Source organism: Phacochoerus africanus, chromosome 7 (genome assembly GCF_016906955.1).
Source record: "Phacochoerus africanus isolate WHEZ1 chromosome 7, ROS_Pafr_v1, whole genome shotgun sequence".
In the NCBI taxonomy this organism is placed as follows: domain Eukaryota; kingdom Metazoa; phylum Chordata; class Mammalia; order Artiodactyla; family Suidae; genus Phacochoerus; species Phacochoerus africanus.
In genome coordinates this window covers 8,384,440-8,402,154 of record NC_062550.1, presented here as the reverse complement: position 1 = coordinate 8,402,154, position 17,715 = coordinate 8,384,440, and the positions used below count along the sequence as shown (strand labels likewise).

At 42.3% G+C, this 17,715-nt stretch overlaps 1 protein-coding gene across 1 annotated transcript in view; it reads left to right on the top strand.

The window, feature by feature from the left end:
- Nucleotides 1-1,254: 1,254 nt before the first annotated feature.
- GRAP2 (GRB2 related adaptor protein 2) overlaps nucleotides 1,255-17,715 on the top strand; it is a 69,019-nt gene continuing 52,558 nt past the window's right edge. The window contains exon 1 of the mRNA XM_047786198.1: nucleotides 1,255-1,487. The gene's annotated coding sequence lies outside the window, so the exon portion shown is untranslated. The remainder of the gene's footprint in view (nucleotides 1,488-17,715) is intronic.

Below are 17,715 nucleotides of genomic sequence, written 5' to 3'. Positions count from 1 at the left end.
TTTATCTTGAAAATCCTATCTTTTTAACATATGGAAATAGTGGGGACGCAATTCAGACTCAACTAGCTTTAAGAACAGTTGCTAAACTTGCCTTAATAAAAAGAAAGTCCTTTATTACAAAGTGAAGAGGAGAAAATTACTTCCTTTAAGCCAGTCAACCAATAATTTCCTGAATGCCTACTATGACTGAGGTACCTTAATGACTCCACGCCAGATTTTTCTTTTCTCTTTTAATAAAAATGTTGAGTGGTCCTAACCAAGGAGAAATTCCCCCCAAAGAAGTAAAAAATCTAAATAAATAAATAAAATTTTTAAAAAGTAGATCTTGAGCAAAGTTTACGTATAAAGGGGGTAAAGAGAGACCAGTTTACGATGTCAAATAAGTTTAATTTTGAGAGCCAGCGTTTCCCTCTTTATCTTAGGTCTGGTCCCCCAACTCTGAACAGTGTCACTTAAAGCAAGTAGCAGTGTCTCTAATTTTGTGCAAAAGATGCAACGTTGGCAATCCATTTTCTAACAAGAGCAAAGACGGAGGAAGAAGCCTTCACAAGTTACACTTGGTATGGGAGGAAGGAGCTTGAGAAGAGGGTGACTCTGAACTTGAAGGTAAGAACTAAGGAAGTTGAAAGTGACAAAAACGTTAGGTCAGTGAATAATTTTAAAATCCCATAAATGTTTTAGTCCAACCTATTCAGAAGAAAATGAGATCCTCCAAATCGAAGTAACCAGCCCCCAGCTCCCACCTGACTATGGCAAAACTGAGGTTAGAATACATCCTGCCTCAGAGCGTCTCTTTCTTTCTTTCTTTCTTTTTTTTTTTTTTTGGTTTTTTTGGATTTTTTGTTTGTTTTGTTAAGTGTAAAGTTACAAGCTAAGTGTAATATTATGGGCTGAGTGCACCAAGAAAGCATTTTCTCTGAGATTTTAACATTGTGGATGATCCAGGGTAATATTGACTAAGAAGTCCCGATGTTTCTCTGGACGCTTGGATAGACTCCAAGAAAATGCATTTTACTTAAGACCAACAGCAGCTCCCTGAGAGACCATCCTGAAGATTAGAAATTTTCTTATGTGAACATAATCTTTCGGGGTGAACTTGTTAAAACTGAAACCAAGCATAAAGAAGCAAAAGTGTTTCAGTGAACCTCCTGCATTTTTGTTCAACTCTGGCCCCAAGAAAACAAAACCACATAATCTAAGGCTCACGCCCAACCCTCAGAAGCCCCGTATCTGCTAGTTCCTGTGTGGTTTGCATACAGACTGCAGGGCTGACTGGGGGAGCTTGGAGGAGGGAGGAGAGAGCCAGGGGAGGAGGTTCTATTAATGGACCTGTGAGCCTATGCCCTGGTTCGGTGTGAGACCTGGAAGGCAGCACAAGGCGGGTTTGCCCTCTGCAAAAGGCAGTAATCTTGATGTTGAAATTCATCTTCCTTCTTGCAAGAGAGGATTCTAATCACTCGGTGGCAAAGCCTCTTCTCTTCTGAAAGGTATGTCCTTATGCAACATCAGGCCACACAGCTCGAGGGAGCTTGGGCGGGTTTATCATTTGCAGAAGGTTCTCTTGGAGTCAAATCTGATTAAAACGAATCCCCATGGGCTGTGTAAATATTGTTTTTACCTTTGGGTCCATCAGCTAAGATCTCTAAATCTTTTGTAGTAACGGTGTTTGTGGTGATAGGATTCGACTTCTAGCTAATGAACCAGGAGAAGACTGGTTCTTTCCTTTCCCCAGCCCACTGCACGGAAAACTCCACTCATTGGCCTCTGAGCCATCTCAGGGAAAGACTGTGAGCCCTGGGATTACAGGGGTGACCTTCCACTTCACCAGTGTCAGCAGTTATTCGGAATTGGGATGAGGAGTGGGGGGTAAAGGGCTGAACTGCAATGAATGAACACAGGATTTCTCTCGGCGCTCGCGTCTCTACTTCTATTAGCATTTATGTCGCCTCAGCACAGAACACCGGCTGGGTTCCTTTACAGAGAGAATACGTTGAAATAGAACACGTTCATAGGTTGAAATAGGTTTGGAGAGTGTATTATCTATCTTTGTCTTTGTAGTAACTGTGTCCACTCTGTCCCTAAGACTGTCTCCCATTCAGGCGTTGAATCTGAACCCAACTCTTTGACATTCTCTGACCCACCTACCCCTGAACCTGAGGACTGAATACACCAACCAAAGATTGAACTGACTTAAAAATAACAGTGATGGCATACCTGGAATTAGGCTGTGTTAATAATGTATCAGGAACTCCATTTGCACATTACTGAAAATCAACATCCCCAGATGAATTACAAGGAGGAGAAAATGCTTAGGATCCCAAAATCCAATAGAAAAGATTACATTGGCTCTTATCCTGTCATTTGAGGGTGGGAAAACTCAGGCAGAAAAAGGTTTCATCCTCTACAGCTACATTTATCATAGACCTGTTAGGTCTTTAGTGGGTCCTCTTTTCTTTCTTTCTTTCTTTCTTTTTTTTTTTCTTATTTTTAATTTCAGAAAGAGCATTTAGTATAAGTATCCTCTGCCTTAACAACCCAGTACTGTTTATAAAATGTCGCATTTATAAAATAATTTTAAAGTGATCCTCTTTACAAAAGGATCCACTATTAGATAAAGGGCACTATGCAAATTGAGAGCCATCCAAGTGCATTTAAATTTCAAGTTTTTAAAATTATAATTTGTACCCTTTTTGAGTACTTTGTTTTTTTGGTAAAGGAAAGACAGCCCTGTATCACTGAATAACACTCTCTTTCTAGATTGAACTTGGAGTGTCTCCCACGTCGTAAACTGTGATCTTATTCTCCCTAAATTGTGATAGATTTCATCTTTCTAAAATGACTTTCCTGAAGCAGAGGGGAAGGAGGTGATCGATTTGTTCAAAATGAAGAATTATCTCTATTGCTAATATAATATCCTTTTGAATGTCTTCCGTATCTTAGGCCCTGATGAAAATCTCCTTTATTTTTTTCTTAAATTTCAATTGTTCTACATCTGTCTCATGGGGACATTGTAAGAATAAATGAGTTAACAGACACGAAGTGCCTCAGGAAGAAGGCACTATAAAAATGTAGGGTAATATCGATATTAATTATTTTTGACTCTTGATCATTTTCTTCCCACCTCTTACACAAAATAGAGCTCACTGCCCGAAGCCATCCTTTTTAGAGACCTCGCCTTCTGGAAGAGCTGAAAATGAGCCTAGTCCCCACATAGTTATTGATTCTCAGAGGATAACACCTGCAGGTGCTGGTGGCTTGTAAAGCTCATGCCTGAACTTGAGCAGACCTTGCTTCGTTTCCTGGTTCAGAAAAGTCTACAGTTTTCAAAAATGTGTTTCCATCGGGATTTCTTAAACAAGTAACAGTACTGCTACTGGATCAGTCCTAGGGACAGAGGCTTCATTTTTGTGCCCTCATAAAACAAACTCAAAACTTGATCAAGAATCTTTATGACCTAACTTATTTAAATCAAAGGATGGGGTTGATTGGTCCTCATTTGTCCACCTCAAGAACTTGCCCAGCCCATCTTGATCTTTAAAGGAACAACACAACCTCATGCCTCTGTCTTAGGTTTTTTTTTGGAGGGGGGGGGTTATTTTTTTTTTTTTTTCTCTTTTACAATTCTTAAGAAAATACAGCCTCATTTAACAAACATTTATAAACACTAATTGTGCCTTTAATAGGTGTTGGGCCTTGTGTTAGACACTGAGTTCCCTTCAATGATGTTAATACTGTATTAGGTTTCAATACATTTGTGCCAACAGGAATTCAGTAAGTGGTTTTTAAAAAAAAAAAAAATGCATTCGCAGCAAACATTTTAGAGAATTAAAAGAAAATACTATGAAGTATGTGAGGAGTAAAGTCTTACATGTCCTCCAAAGAAGATGTGAGACATGAATCTCCTGAAGGAAGTGAAAAGAATGTCCAAACAGAAAGAAAAGTTGAAATATTTGTGCAGTGACTACCCCTACACTCACCTCCCAGGTTCAACAATTGCTAACTTTTTGGCATATTTATTCCATCTATATGTATTTCTTTCTCAACTATGTGTAGATTGCACACAAGATGATACTTTGGCCCTATATCATTCCGTACATATGGAAGAATAAGAACATTCTCCAACATAACTGCAACACCATCTGCCATTGTTGTATCTAAAAATGAACAGTAATTCATTAATGTCATGTAATAGCTAGACCATATCTTACCTTACCCATTCATCCCCCAAATGTCTTCCATACCTTTAAAAAAAAAAACCCTAGGATCCAATTTTTAAAAAGAAAAAAGCATTTTTGCATTAGGGTTTTATGCTTTTTTAAAAAATTCAACATCAGATTCTTTTTAAAAGGTTAGGCAGCATCTTGCAGAATGTTCTGTATTCTGGATTGGTTGTTGCCTCTTGCTGTCATTTAGTTTGTTCCTCTATCCCCTGTATTTCCTTTAAAGTCCAAGTTAGAACTAAAGCATTGATTAGATTTCACCTGACCGTATTTTACAAGGTGCTGCATCTTGCATCTCAGGAGTAGTGCCAGGCTATTTGTGATGCTCAGTTTGATCATGGCTTCAGGTAGTGATCTCACTCCAGGGATCCTTCTGGCATATTTTTCCCCCTCTGCAGTTAACGAGTAATCTGATGGGATGACACTTCGGCTCTGTGGAAATCTCCCATTTCACTAACTTTGCTCAGTGTCTTTAGGTGATAATCCTTGCCTAAATCAATTATTCTTTTGGGAGTCATACACATTTTTAGTACACCTTGAAGAAGGACAGCATATACATTTATCATTACCAGCAGCAATTACAGATGTTTATTGAATGCTTAAGTTCAGATAATAACAACAGTAGTGATGCTGACGATGAAGATGATTATAATAATAACAGGCAGCATTTACTGAGTGCTAGCTGTGGAGCCAGGTGGTCTGGATTTGAGGCCAATCCTTCAGTTACTGACTAGGCTAACTGGGACATGATATCTGTGCCTTGGCTTTTTAAGCTATAAAATGAGAGTAATAATGGTACTATCAGTTTGGAAGATTGAATAACTTACACAAGTGAAGTTTCTACAACAGTGCCTGTTATTATTCTTTGCCAAGTACTTTGCAGGTGTTAACTCCTTTGCTTCTCATAATGACACAGTGATGCAAAGGCTATTACCCTTCTTTTGTAAGGGAGGAAACTGAGATACATAGAGGGGAAGGAATTTGCACAGCATCACTTAACCAGTATGTGGTAGAGACTAGTTTTGAACCCAGGCAGTCTGATTCCAGAGTATTCTTTCTGAAGGCTACTGGCACATGCAATGAGAAGGGATGAAAATGGAACTGAATAGAAGTCAGTTACAGGAGTTCCTGTCATGGCTGGCTGGTAACGAACCTGACTAATATCCATGAGCACACGGGTTTAATCCTCAGTGGGTTGGGGACCCGTCGTTGCCATAAGCTGTGGTGTGGGTTGAAGACTCAGGGGCTCAGATCTGGCATTGCTGTGGCTGTGGTGTAGGCCAGAGGCTACAGCTCTGATTCAGCACCTAGCCTGGGAACTTCCATATGTTGCAGGTGCGTCCCTAAAACACACACACACACGCAATCAGCTATAGGGCCCCGCTCACCTCATTCTACCATCACTCAAATTTTAAGTTGTTTTAAGTTATTGAAAATCTTGGTGCTTTGCTACCAAAATATATTTCAAAGGTTTTCTTCCTCTGAATAATAACACGCTATGAAGCATAGATGAAAATACTTATTGCTTGTGTATAGCTTAAGGCTCTGTATAAGAAATTTTAAACATAAGAGAGAATTCTCAGAGTGAAAAATCAGAACTATGAAGGAATAGGAGGGAAAAAAACCTGAAAAGAATAATACAAGAGAGGAGTTATGATTCTTCAGAGCCTTGGGGCAGAAGATGATATTTTGATATAGTCAGGGGGGAAAAAAAATCCCTCTCGTGTTTCACATTACTGTGCTGTGTAAGATTTTACCACTAAAACACAAGAGTATAACCATTGTCAGGTTTATAAAAGACTACCCTGGATTTCCTGGTGGGACGATGGATGGGTCTTGTTAGGAGGTAACTTCCCAGGTTATTGGTTATTTCCCTCGCTCAGACATTTTGTAAGTCGGTCTCCTGCTTCTGAGAAACATCTAACCATACACAGAAAAGGCCTCACAAACCAGGTATTCGTCCCTACTCCTTCATTCGCATTAAAAAAGAGTTCCAGGGCTCTCCCAGGCACTCCTTCAACTGCCCTTACAGAGAGCTCTCAAGTGTAATTTTCTAAAGAGAACTAAAAATAGATGAGAGAAAAAAATTTCAACATTAATAATGTTTTTATGCAGTTCCAACACAGTCATAGCTAAATTGGTTCTGCCTTTTTATGTATTTTAATGAAAAGCAGGCTAATGGGCCAATTGGTCATGAATAATCCTTTTTCCACTTGTTTTTCTCCACACCTCTCAGCCTTCCAGAACCACCGGCTTACTGTAGCAGCCTACAGATGAGTTGTGATTTGTGTCTATTGTCTAGTGCTTTATGGGAAAAGATAGAAACAAACTGCTGGGAACTCAGTAGGAACTCGGTAAATAATAAGTAGATAGGTCTCTTGTTACATACGATCTTAAAGAAAAATCTTTTTCAATAACTAGAAAGTATTACTAGGGAAGTACCCTCGTAGGAAAGATCCTGCTTGATTTATAATTTGACATTTCTACTCATCATCATTAAGTGATAGATTTTTAGCACTTCATAGAGCAAAATGTCCGGTCAGATTAGCTGCCCTCCCCCAAATAGACTGGTATTCGAAAAGCGTGGATTATTGAACTAGGAAGCCTAGCAAGAAGATCCTAACCATACATTAAATCGAGGAGAATTCTCATATTTTAATACATCATAGCAACCCTTTCCGTCGATCATAAATATGTTGCTATCCACAGCACAGAGGTTCTTACCGGCAGTGGTAAAGTTAAAGGTGGGAGGGATTTCAGAGACGCATTTAGAAAGGTGATGAAAGCTGTGGAAACTCTTCCCACGGGAAAAAAAAATATGCTTCGCACTCGTCCACACACACCTAAACCCAGAACTTCTAGTGGTCCACGGACACCCTCCCCCAAAGTCCACCTGTATATCTTCAGGAGGAAAAATGTCCTTTCTCTGGAGTTTTTTTGTTTTTGTTTTTTTTTTGTTTTTTAAACCCCGAGCCTATAAAGCTTTAAAAAGTGCTTTCACACACTATCTCATTTGATCTGGCTCTGATCTTTGAGGTAGGCAGACCACATATTTTGCCTCTCATGCTGCAGAGTGGGAAACGCCAAGCTCACGAGTTGAGATAACTTGCTAAAGGTGATTTTACTAACGTGTGCCAAGACTTAGTACCAAGGCTGGTACATTGTAGCCTGGGGCTCCTTCTGCTACACTGGTCTGGACACAGCCTTTGAGACACAGGAACCCTTGATGGAGCTCCTGGGAATCTGAATTCTGGCTCTGCTGGAAACTACCTGCATGACCTTGAACCTGACGTTGTAACCTCTCTGGACCTCAGTTTCCTTCTTGGTCAAGTGAGAGGTTAGACCACATGTTCTCTGAAGCCCCTTCTGTTCTCTGTTGCAAACCACCTAGTCCCCCTGGGGTGAGAGCAGAGGGAAATAGCCTTTCCTGTGACAGATGGCAAGACCTTTCACCTTTCCCTATAGGTCACAAGAGCTGGCATCCAGTTCAGATGGGTTTCTTTTCAATGTCCAAGTCTTGTTAGAAACTATAAGCCTCAATAGTGCTTCTGCAGGCTGCTTGTGCGTCTTCCTGCTGATTGCCTCATTTTCCTGCCGGGCTGACTGTCTCACAGCTATTTCGCTCTAACTCTGTGCTCTGCATCAGACAGATGTACCACAGTATTTAATGATCCCTCTTGGCTAGTTCAGCATGTAATATGGACATAAAGGATGCTGTTAGACTTATAGGGGGCTGATAGAATTTGTCCCTCTGAAAAAAAAGGTATTTCTCTTGAAGGACACAAATCTTCCACCTGATTTTTTTATCATTAAGAGTTATTTCCTTTAATGTCCCTGAGATGTACTTGGAACTTGTGAAGTCGAGAGGGCTCGCAGCATGGAACACCGACGCCCTGAGACAAGAAACGACGTGGTGAAGCCCATGACTCTGGGGGCTGTTTGTAGAATCCTTGGGCCAGTTTAATTAGGACACATTTGTATGTTAGCCTTTGTTTCAGATTTGTGAAACACGTCCATAGCACATGCTGCCAAGTATACAATAGCCATGATATAGTCCCGGTTTAATTGGGGGTCTCTGGGAAAATAAAACAGGTAGAAAATTCTCAAACTCTCTATGTCAGTAAACCAGGAGTTTGTCCCTATCAGCTGTCAAACAGTGGAAACTCAGAACCGGAGGCCTTCTGCACATCCCAGGAAGCGCCCTGCTCTTGGCCTTTGGACTAAAGGACCCGAGAGCTATTAGCATGGACAGGCTGGCTACCTCAGTAAGCGGGTTGGTGTCGGTCTCTATTTGCGATTACCAGCTGATGATAGAAAATTGGAGGCCCTGTCTTTTTGTTCACGGCATTTTCTAACTAAACGTCAGGCTGGTGAGTGGAGTTACATCATGCTTCTTGCAGAGAAGTGTATAATTTGCTCTGTCCCGTGTCAGGTCACTGGACTGTGGGAGGTAATCCTGTCCAGTGATGAGAGTGACGGAGCATGAACTTGGCTCCTGTGTCCTGCATTCTATTCTCAGCTTCGTGGATGATGACTCTGTCACCCCATCCACATCCCTGTCCTTGAGTGAAATGATACCATTCTTTAACCCACTATGCAGGAGACTTGGGAAGAGTCATGCATGGTTACCCCCAAAGGAAGCATACATACCTTTGATATCGTATATATCAGATATACATGATAGATACCTTTGATATAATATAAATATGGAATCTCATTTGAAAAATGCACACTGTGATGCTCTCTCATTTAAACAAACTCATTTATGGCATTTCTGTTTCTTAGACTGATATTGTTAAATCAACTATTCGTTCAGCTTATAAACCAGATGTATGCGATGTTGTGACTCAACTCTTGGTACCCTGTTGATATCCAGATAAACAAAGAAAGAGAATGTGTGAAGTCAGAGAATCTCCGAGCTGGAGAGCAAGTCCCAAGACTTGAAACAAGGAAGATGGGCCTCTTAAATAAAAGCATGGACTCACAACTTTTATTTTTAAATGCATGACATAGAGAAAAGGAAGATTTGCTACACAGCCAACTTTATCAATTCCTATCATTTCATAAAGTGAAGGGTCAATTAGGTGTTATTATCACGAGAACGTGCTGCTATGCTTTGCCATGTAGACACTATAAAAAGATTACCTGTCTGGTTATTTTAATTCGTCTGCAGCTGCCATCAGCAGACATCCCCTCAGTCTCTAATTCATGATATCCAGATGTATGGAGAACACTTAGGGTATTAAAAACAAAAAGAAAATAGGATCCTTTTCCCTAAGGCACTAACAAGCTATTAGGGAAACCAGAACAAACAAAAGAAAATGCTATGGCAGTGCAAAACCCCCAAAGAGGAGGTAGAGTGAGTCAGTCGCTTAAGGCGGGACCTTGTAGGGAGGGCTTCCTGAAGGAGGTGTATCTGCAGGCAGAGGGAGATGGCTTGGCAAAGAGGCATACGTTTATCCACAAGTTTGCACACTTCAGGGATATCATAGAAGGAACAGAAGTTTCTTTGCTGATGATCTGTTTATTTGCAAATGACAAAGTAGAGAAAGCTCTTTGCATATTTGGGGATCTAGAAATTAAACTTCTGCCACTGGAAAATATACCTCAAGTGCTTTTCCCAGATAACTTGTTCTTCTTTCATGTCTTGTCACAGCCCCCTAAGTCTTCTTTTTCAAGCATAATTACCTTTTGTTCTTTTAACTATTCCTCCAATGATGTGGTTTTGCATGCACTCATCTTTTAAGTATTCACTTCTGATGGACTCTGGTTCAAGGCCCCTCCTGAATCATGGTGCTCAGAATGAGACAGAGCTCTCCAGGAGTGGTCTGACAAATGCAGAATACCATGGAGTAGTTGCCTCCCTTGATCTATACTCTATACCTCTATTAATATGGCCCGAGATTGCATTAGCCTTTTGGTGCTGTTGACTCATTGTGAAGTTGTCAACTCATACCCTTGAGTTCCCATGCACCACTATAAAGCCAGTTCAGCCTTATTCTGTACTTACACTATAGATGTTAAAACACACACACACACACACACACGAAACCAGAAAAGCCTAGACACAGAGGTTTAAGTGTAGAGACATTTAACTCTATTATACTCAATCAAATTGATTAAAAACCTAGTAATATATTTCAGAGCTAGCACACCAGTTCTCCCTCCCAGAGGGGAATACTTATCGCTGGCATGAGGGCATAGCTAGTCTCAACACTGGATCCCTGGAAGAGGCTTCAAAAGGGTCAGGACTTTATTATCTACATCTCTATTTTTTTTTTAAGTTTACTGAAGTATAGTTGATTTGCGAGGTTGTGATCATTTCTGCTGTACAACAAAGTGATTCAGTCATACATACACACGTAGCCATTCTCTTTCAGATTCTTCTCCCACATAGGTTATCACAGATTATTGGGTAGCGTTCTCTGTGTTGTACAGTAGGTCCCCAATCCATCCCTCCCACCCCTCCCACCTCCATCCCCCCAACCTGTCCCCTTTGGTAACCCTAAGTTTTTCAAAGTCTGTGAGTCTGTACCTGTTCTATTATCTACATCTTTTTTTTTTTTTTCTTTTTAGGGCCACACCTGCAGCATATGGAAGTTCCTGGGCTAGGGGTTGAATCGGAGCTACAGCTGCTGGCCCACACCCACAGCCACAGCAACGCCAGATCCAAGTTGCATCTTCGACATACATACACCACAACTCACAGCAACGCCGGATCCTTAACCCACTGAGCGAGGCCAGGGATCAAACCCAAATCCTCATGGATCTTAGTCGGGTTTGTTCCCACTGAGCCACAACAGGAACTCCTATTATCTACATCTTTAGACAGAGCCTCAATCTTTCTAACTGTAAAGTAGAAACCAGTGTGAAGGGCTCTTTCCTTCCTAAGGATACGCAATAGTGAGTCAGATGTCTGCAAAACCCTAAGTCAAAGCGACTCAGAGGCGGTATTATATGTGAGGAGGGAAATTTAGAGTAGGCTTTTGGCAGCTTTCAGCAGATTGGATTGCTCTGATCACTATACATTACAACAATTAGCATTCTTACAGCCGTTTCAAAGCTATAACTATGTTATCTGATTGGATTTGTAGTAACATCATGTGATGTCAGGATAATGTCACCACACAATGATCTGCCATTTGAGGAAGGTTTATGAATTTCTGTCACTGCAAGGCCCCATTTAAAGTGATTCTCGGAAGTTCCTATCGTGGCTCAGTGGCTAACGAATCCAATTAGGAACCATGAGGTTGCGGGATTCGATCCCTGACCTTGCTCAGTGGGTTAAGGATCCGGCATTGCCATGAGCTGTGGTGTAGGTCACAAATGCGGCTCGGATCCCGTGTTGCTGTGGCTCTGGCATAGGCCGGTGGCTACAGCTCCGATTCGACCCCTAGCCTGGGAACCTCCATATACCACGGGAGTGGTCCCAGAAAAAGGCAAAAAGACAAAAAAAATTTTTTTTAAATTTCAAAATAAAAAAATTAAGTGATTCTTGGAGTTCCTGTCGTGGCGCAGTGGTTAACGAATCCGATTAGGAACCATGAGGTTGAGGGTTCAATCCCTGGCCTTGCTCAGTGGGTTAAGGATCTGGCGTTGCCATGAGCTGTGGTATAGGCTCAGATCCTGCTTTGCTGTGGCTGTGGGGTAGGCCGGCGGCTACAGTCCGATTAGACCCCTAGCCTGGGAACCTCCATGTGCCACAGGAAAGGCCCTAGAAAAGGCAAAAAGACAAAAAATAAAATAAAATAGAATAAAGTGGAGTTCCCGTCGTGGCGCAGTGGTTAACGAATCCGACTAGGAACCATGAGGTTGCGGGTTCGGTCCCTGCCCTTGCTCAGTGGGTTAACGATCCGGCGTTGCCATGAGCTGTGGTGTAGGTTGCAGACGCAGCTCGGATCCCGAGTTGCTGTGGCTCTGGCGTAGGCCGGTGGCTACAGCTCCGATTCGACCCCTAACCTGGGAACCTCCATATGCCGCGGGAGCGGCCCAAGAAATAGCAACAACAACAACAACAAAAAAGACAAAAAGACAAAAAAAAAAAAGAATAAAGTGATTCTCCCCTCTCAGCCCCTCCCCCAGGCACATCCTCACCCCTAGCCTCTTCCTGCATAAAATAAACTACAATGACCTTGAAGTTGAGGTTTCCATCAGACTTTTGGAAAACCAAAATTCATGCTGAACTAATTTACCTGTTCACAGGTTTTTGCCGGTAACTTGTATAATATTCATAATTTCTAGCTATTAGAAATGGCACATTTCAAAACACATCTCTGTGAGTAGTTCCATTCCTTATGGAAGAAGGGCAGGGAACATCACATTTTTCTAATCTGTCCTTCTAATGCAAATCTGAATCTTGTGCTCTGACCTTGTAATCATTAAGAGTCAAGTAGCCCCTCCCCCACTTCTCACTAGAAATAAGTATCTCAGACCCTGCCTCAAACTTAGCCAATCAGAATCTGAACTTCAAAAAAAAATTCCTCTGGTGATTCTTCTACACAATAAAATCTGAAAACTGGAGTTCCAGTTGCGGCCCAGCAGAAATGAACTCAACTAATATCCATGAGGATGAGGGTTCAAGCCCTAGCCCTGTCCAGGTGGGATAAGAATCCTGCGTTGCCACAAGCTGCAAGCTGTGGCATAAGCCTCAGCTGCAGCTCCAATTCAACCCCTAGCCCAGGGACTTTCACGTGCTGCAGATGTGGCCATAAAAAGAAAAAAAAATTTTTACCAGATTTAAATATTCTGTAGGCATCTACTCTGCTTCTCAGATTATCTATAACTGGCTTTAAAATTATCTTGCCTTCTGGGTTCTTGGAGAGCAAGAGTTCTCAACAGGGGGTAATTTCGAAAGTCCCTCCCCATCAGGGACATTGGCAATGTCTGCAGACACTTTTGGTTTTCACACTTTGGAAGTCAGGGGGGAGGGGGGGCTGCTACTAGGATCTGGTGGGTGGAACCCAGCAGTGCTGCTAAGGACCCTATAACGCACAGGATGGCCCCGCAATAAAGATTTAACCAGCCCCACATGTCAATAGCAATGAGACTGAGAAAGCCTGCTGTGGAGGTATGTGGTTTGTACAGAAGGACTCAGATGTACAAACATTACAGCACAATGTAGGAAACTGAAGCCATGTGGCGTGTCACCACATCGCCAAGTGCAGAGCAAATGGACTGGCAGTGGCCTGAATGATGACAGTCGGGGTGTGGGGGGACAGGGAATAGAGAATCCAGGCACAGGTGAGAGGCAAGATCTAGGAGAGACGGTGGCTAGGGTTCTGCACAGACAGCCAGCTATAAGTAATAGAGCTGGGTTCCAAGACTGGACACCAGGTATGAGCACCCCCGGGGGGTGGTGTGGGCTGGAAAGAAACAGAGCTTCAGTCCTAGACTGGATATGAGGTGTAATCTCAAAATCGCAGTAGACCTGGGAGGCAAGAAAGGATTTCTGGTGTTAGCATAGGCAGACATGAGTGGATTTCAGGTAAATCAAGTAAGATGTGGACTTTGGTGCAAGGCAGAATCCCACTTGCTAGAACCGGGACACCTCAGAGTCAGGCCAGCAGGAGCGGGTGATCTGAGGCACAGTTGGCTGAGCTAGAGTGAGCACCTTCAATCCCTCCCAACCGAGAAAAGGCTTAGTGCTGGGTGTACAATATGGTTGACTTTCCGGAAGAGGTTAAGTGCTTCTAGCTACAGAGAAAGTGGGCAAGAAGCAAGTCTGCTGCTTACATGGGCTGCTGCAAAATCACAGGGTACGAACTGGAGTAGAACTCGAGAGGTCCTCCGAGTCATTTCTCTACTGCACGGCATGGAAATCATTTCAGAAAGGTGGCCTGCTCATCAACTGTAAAATTTCCAAAGAAAGATTTCTTCAAGACCAGTGTTGATGTCTTATAATCCATCAAAATCAAAACTGCTTCCAAATTCCTAACCCTCTGTCACCTTACCGGATGTTAAGTCGACCGTCTTTCATCCTACCCTGAGGACAAAGTGCTTTCTAGCATTCAGCAACAGCAAATAAAACCAACTACCTTCACAGCCGCCCAACCCCGCCTTCCCTTCTCTAGGCTGAAGCATCTCAATTCCATTAGTATGTCACCTAAGAGTCTCTGTCTGACCTCTTCCCTTTGTTACTCTGGACCCTCTCCAAGTCTTGCCTGCTTGCGATAGTCACCACCAAAATGTGTTTATTAAATATACACTGTGTGTAGATGGCCCTTTTGGCCATAGAAAAAAGGGGAACCTGAGAGGAAACACATGCTCCTATTGGTTTTTATTTGTCTCATTTCTCTCCAAGGAGTTGTCCATCTTTGCCAAGCTCATCATCTAGTTAGAACAATAGTCCTTAGGCTAAGTTCTGTTGTAACATTTCAGTTGTCTGTCCTGCAAATGCTTTCACTGTGACCCTTGCCTAAGGACACTAGAAGGCACTATCATATAAAGTAGCTCTGATGGGAATTTAGCTGTAAATCAAACTGGGATAAATGCATTTGTTCAGTTCCAGAGAAGGCATTGTACTGCCATGCGGATTTTCTTTCAAATGAGCTGCAAAACAAAGTTCTTTTCCACATGAAGGGATTTATTCAACTGAATGCACTCACTTTGCTGCAACTGGATTAATTCCATTTCATATCATGTCTCTAAGTCGAAAAGTAAACTGATCTGCAGCAGGCTAAATGGATATGCTGACGCATCCTACGCCAGTAAGATTTATTCCAGCTAGGTCACGACAATCACCATGTGCTGGTTGTGTTTGCTTCTCTGCCATAGTTGCAAAAGTGCAACATTTCAGCCCGGTGCATGGAAAAGCAGTTTATCAAAGTTTTGGTAGAAGGGGATGTCGTGGAATGAGAGAGAACACAGATGTGTACAATGAGAAAATATTGTAAAAATATTTATTTTATTCTATACCCATGTTAAAAGCCACCATTTTAGAATTTAAATTGTGTTTCACATGGCACTGCTCAAGAGAGACACCAAGCCCTCCCATGGTTGAACGAGTGTTGGCCATGGGCTTGCTGGACCGCCACCCCCTCACAGCATCCTCAGCTTTCCACTGCACACTAGCCTCCTCCATCTTCAAAGCCACAATCTCATCATCCTCCCGCGACTCCCAATCTCTGTCTCTCTCGGGACCCCTCCTTTCATTTCTCCCAAATTACTGACTTTATCCTGACTTGTGCTTCTAACACAATCAAGCTGCCAGTGGAAATTTTTTCTGATTTCTATAGCTAGTAGTTTCTATAACTAATAGTTCCTTTCAAAGGGAAATAGCTTGTGTAGATGGGCCTGTGGTGTCACAGGGCTGTTAGATGGATCAAATGTAATAATGTGTATTAAAAAAAAGCCATTTGTAAACTGTGACATGCTCTCTAAAAGTAAATTATTACTCTATTATATGATTGTAGAGTTTAAAAGGCTGCTGGATGACATATAAAAGTTGAGTAAGACTTGGTAACTGTTGGAAAAGAAAGTTAGAGCATTTGGGGCATTGACCCCTCCATCAGTCAGCTAGACGCCTTCAATGTGTTTTACAGACAAAGCACACCCATTCTGCTGAGAACATACTCCAAGGACTATGTCTGCTCACCATTCTGGACCTAGGCTTTCACTCTTGCCTGAGTTTCCCCAGTCCCCCCATTCACCTTCCGAAATCCCCTCCGGTCACCTTCTGAAATCCCAGCCAACCTTCCAGGGTGAGACATAACCCACTCTCTCTTCCCAGCTCTTCCCCAGACAGAATTAATCTCTTTCTCCCCAGAACTCATGTCAGCCTTAGACGTACTGATGTAGGTATCCATCTCCCTGAATTGACTGTGACCTGATAAAGAGCAGGGCACCCTAGCATCTGCCAGGCCCTCCCCTCCCCCATGAATGGAAATAACAGCTCAGAGTAAAACAGAGGATAGAGGAGAGAATTCTGTCGACCAAAAATGTCCTTCGAAAAGGCTTTATCGGAGTTCCCGTCGTGGTTCAGGGTTAACGAATCCGACTAAGAACCATGAGGTTGAGAGTTCGATCCCTGGCCTTGCTCAGTGGGTTAAGGATCTGGCATTGCCGTGAGCTGTGGTGTAGGTCACAGACGCAGCTCAGATCACATGTAGCTGTGGCTCTGGCGTAGGCCGGCGGCTACAGCTCCAATTCGACCCCTAGCCTGGGAACCTCCATATGCCACAGGAGTGGCCCTAGAAAAGGCAAAAAGACAAAAAGAAAAAAGAAAAAAGGCTTTATCCCAGGAGACCGGTCTCAGATGTGAAAATGTCCTTACTTGAGCAACTAACAGTAGCACCAGCTGAAAAGGAACAGGGTCTATTACATAGACTCATAAAAATCCTGTGAATGGTGGGTACATGGAGGTGGCTTTTTATTCTTCTTTGTATTTTTCTGTACATTTGTCATGTTTCATATTTTTAAATAAACACAAAAGACCCCATCCTATTTAAAAGTTAATGAGTTGAGTAGCTTTCATTCTAACTTAATTTTCAGCCTCAAAGTTTTCCTGCAGTTTAAATTAGAAAAGTCATCCTTCGCTTCCCAGCTTGGCTGTAGCTCATCTACTGAATATAAGTCCCCATTGAAATCAATAGGCTGTGTTCCACACGATCCCCACTACACTGCACCAGCATTGAAAAGAAGGCTTTGTGCAGCGTGTGGAGCTCTCTGAGGATGAAAAGTACCACCTTTTTGGAACATTTAAAAAAAAAATTCTTGAGCTGTTTTATTATTTTAATTCCTTACCTTTGACAGAGCAGAAGGTCTTTTTTTAGGAACATCTCTAACACCATTAGCCGGGAGTTCCCTTTGTGGCTTAGGGGTTCATGAACCTGACTAGGATCCATGAGGAAGCAGGTTCAATCCCTGGCCTCGCTCAGTGGGTTAAGGATCCGGTGTTACCATGGGCTCTGGTGTAGGTCACAGACGCAGCTCAGATCCTTTGTGGCTGTGGCTGTGGCGTAGGCCGACAGCCCTAGCTCCAATTCGACCCCCTAGGCTGGGAACGTCATATGCTGCAGGTGCAGCCCTAAAAAGCAAAATAAATAAATAAATCCATTAGCCATATACTATTACCAAGTACATAATAGGGGCTTGATAAATATTTTTAAAATAAATTAAAATATCTGTATTCCCTTCTAAATGAAAGATAACTTCTAAATAAAACCTGCAGCAAGGGGTATAGTTTTCAATTGCTGCTCTTTTATGATCATTAGAAATCAAAGAAAAATGGGAATTTGGGGGAAAGTTCATATCTATTAGGAATACTGCACGGATGAGAGCAAATTGTACTTTGGTTTGTAGTGTTCTGATATACAATTATTGAGGGATTTACTGTTACCGTGGATTAAATCTGTGTTGTTACTATAATAGAAGATTGGCCCAGAGCCCTCCTCTGATGCCAAACTCTCTAGCATCTCCTCTGTTCTTGCAGCAGAAGCCCGGGCCCTCCTCTCTCCAAATGCTGTGCAATGCAGTCCTGGCACAGACTCCTAACCTA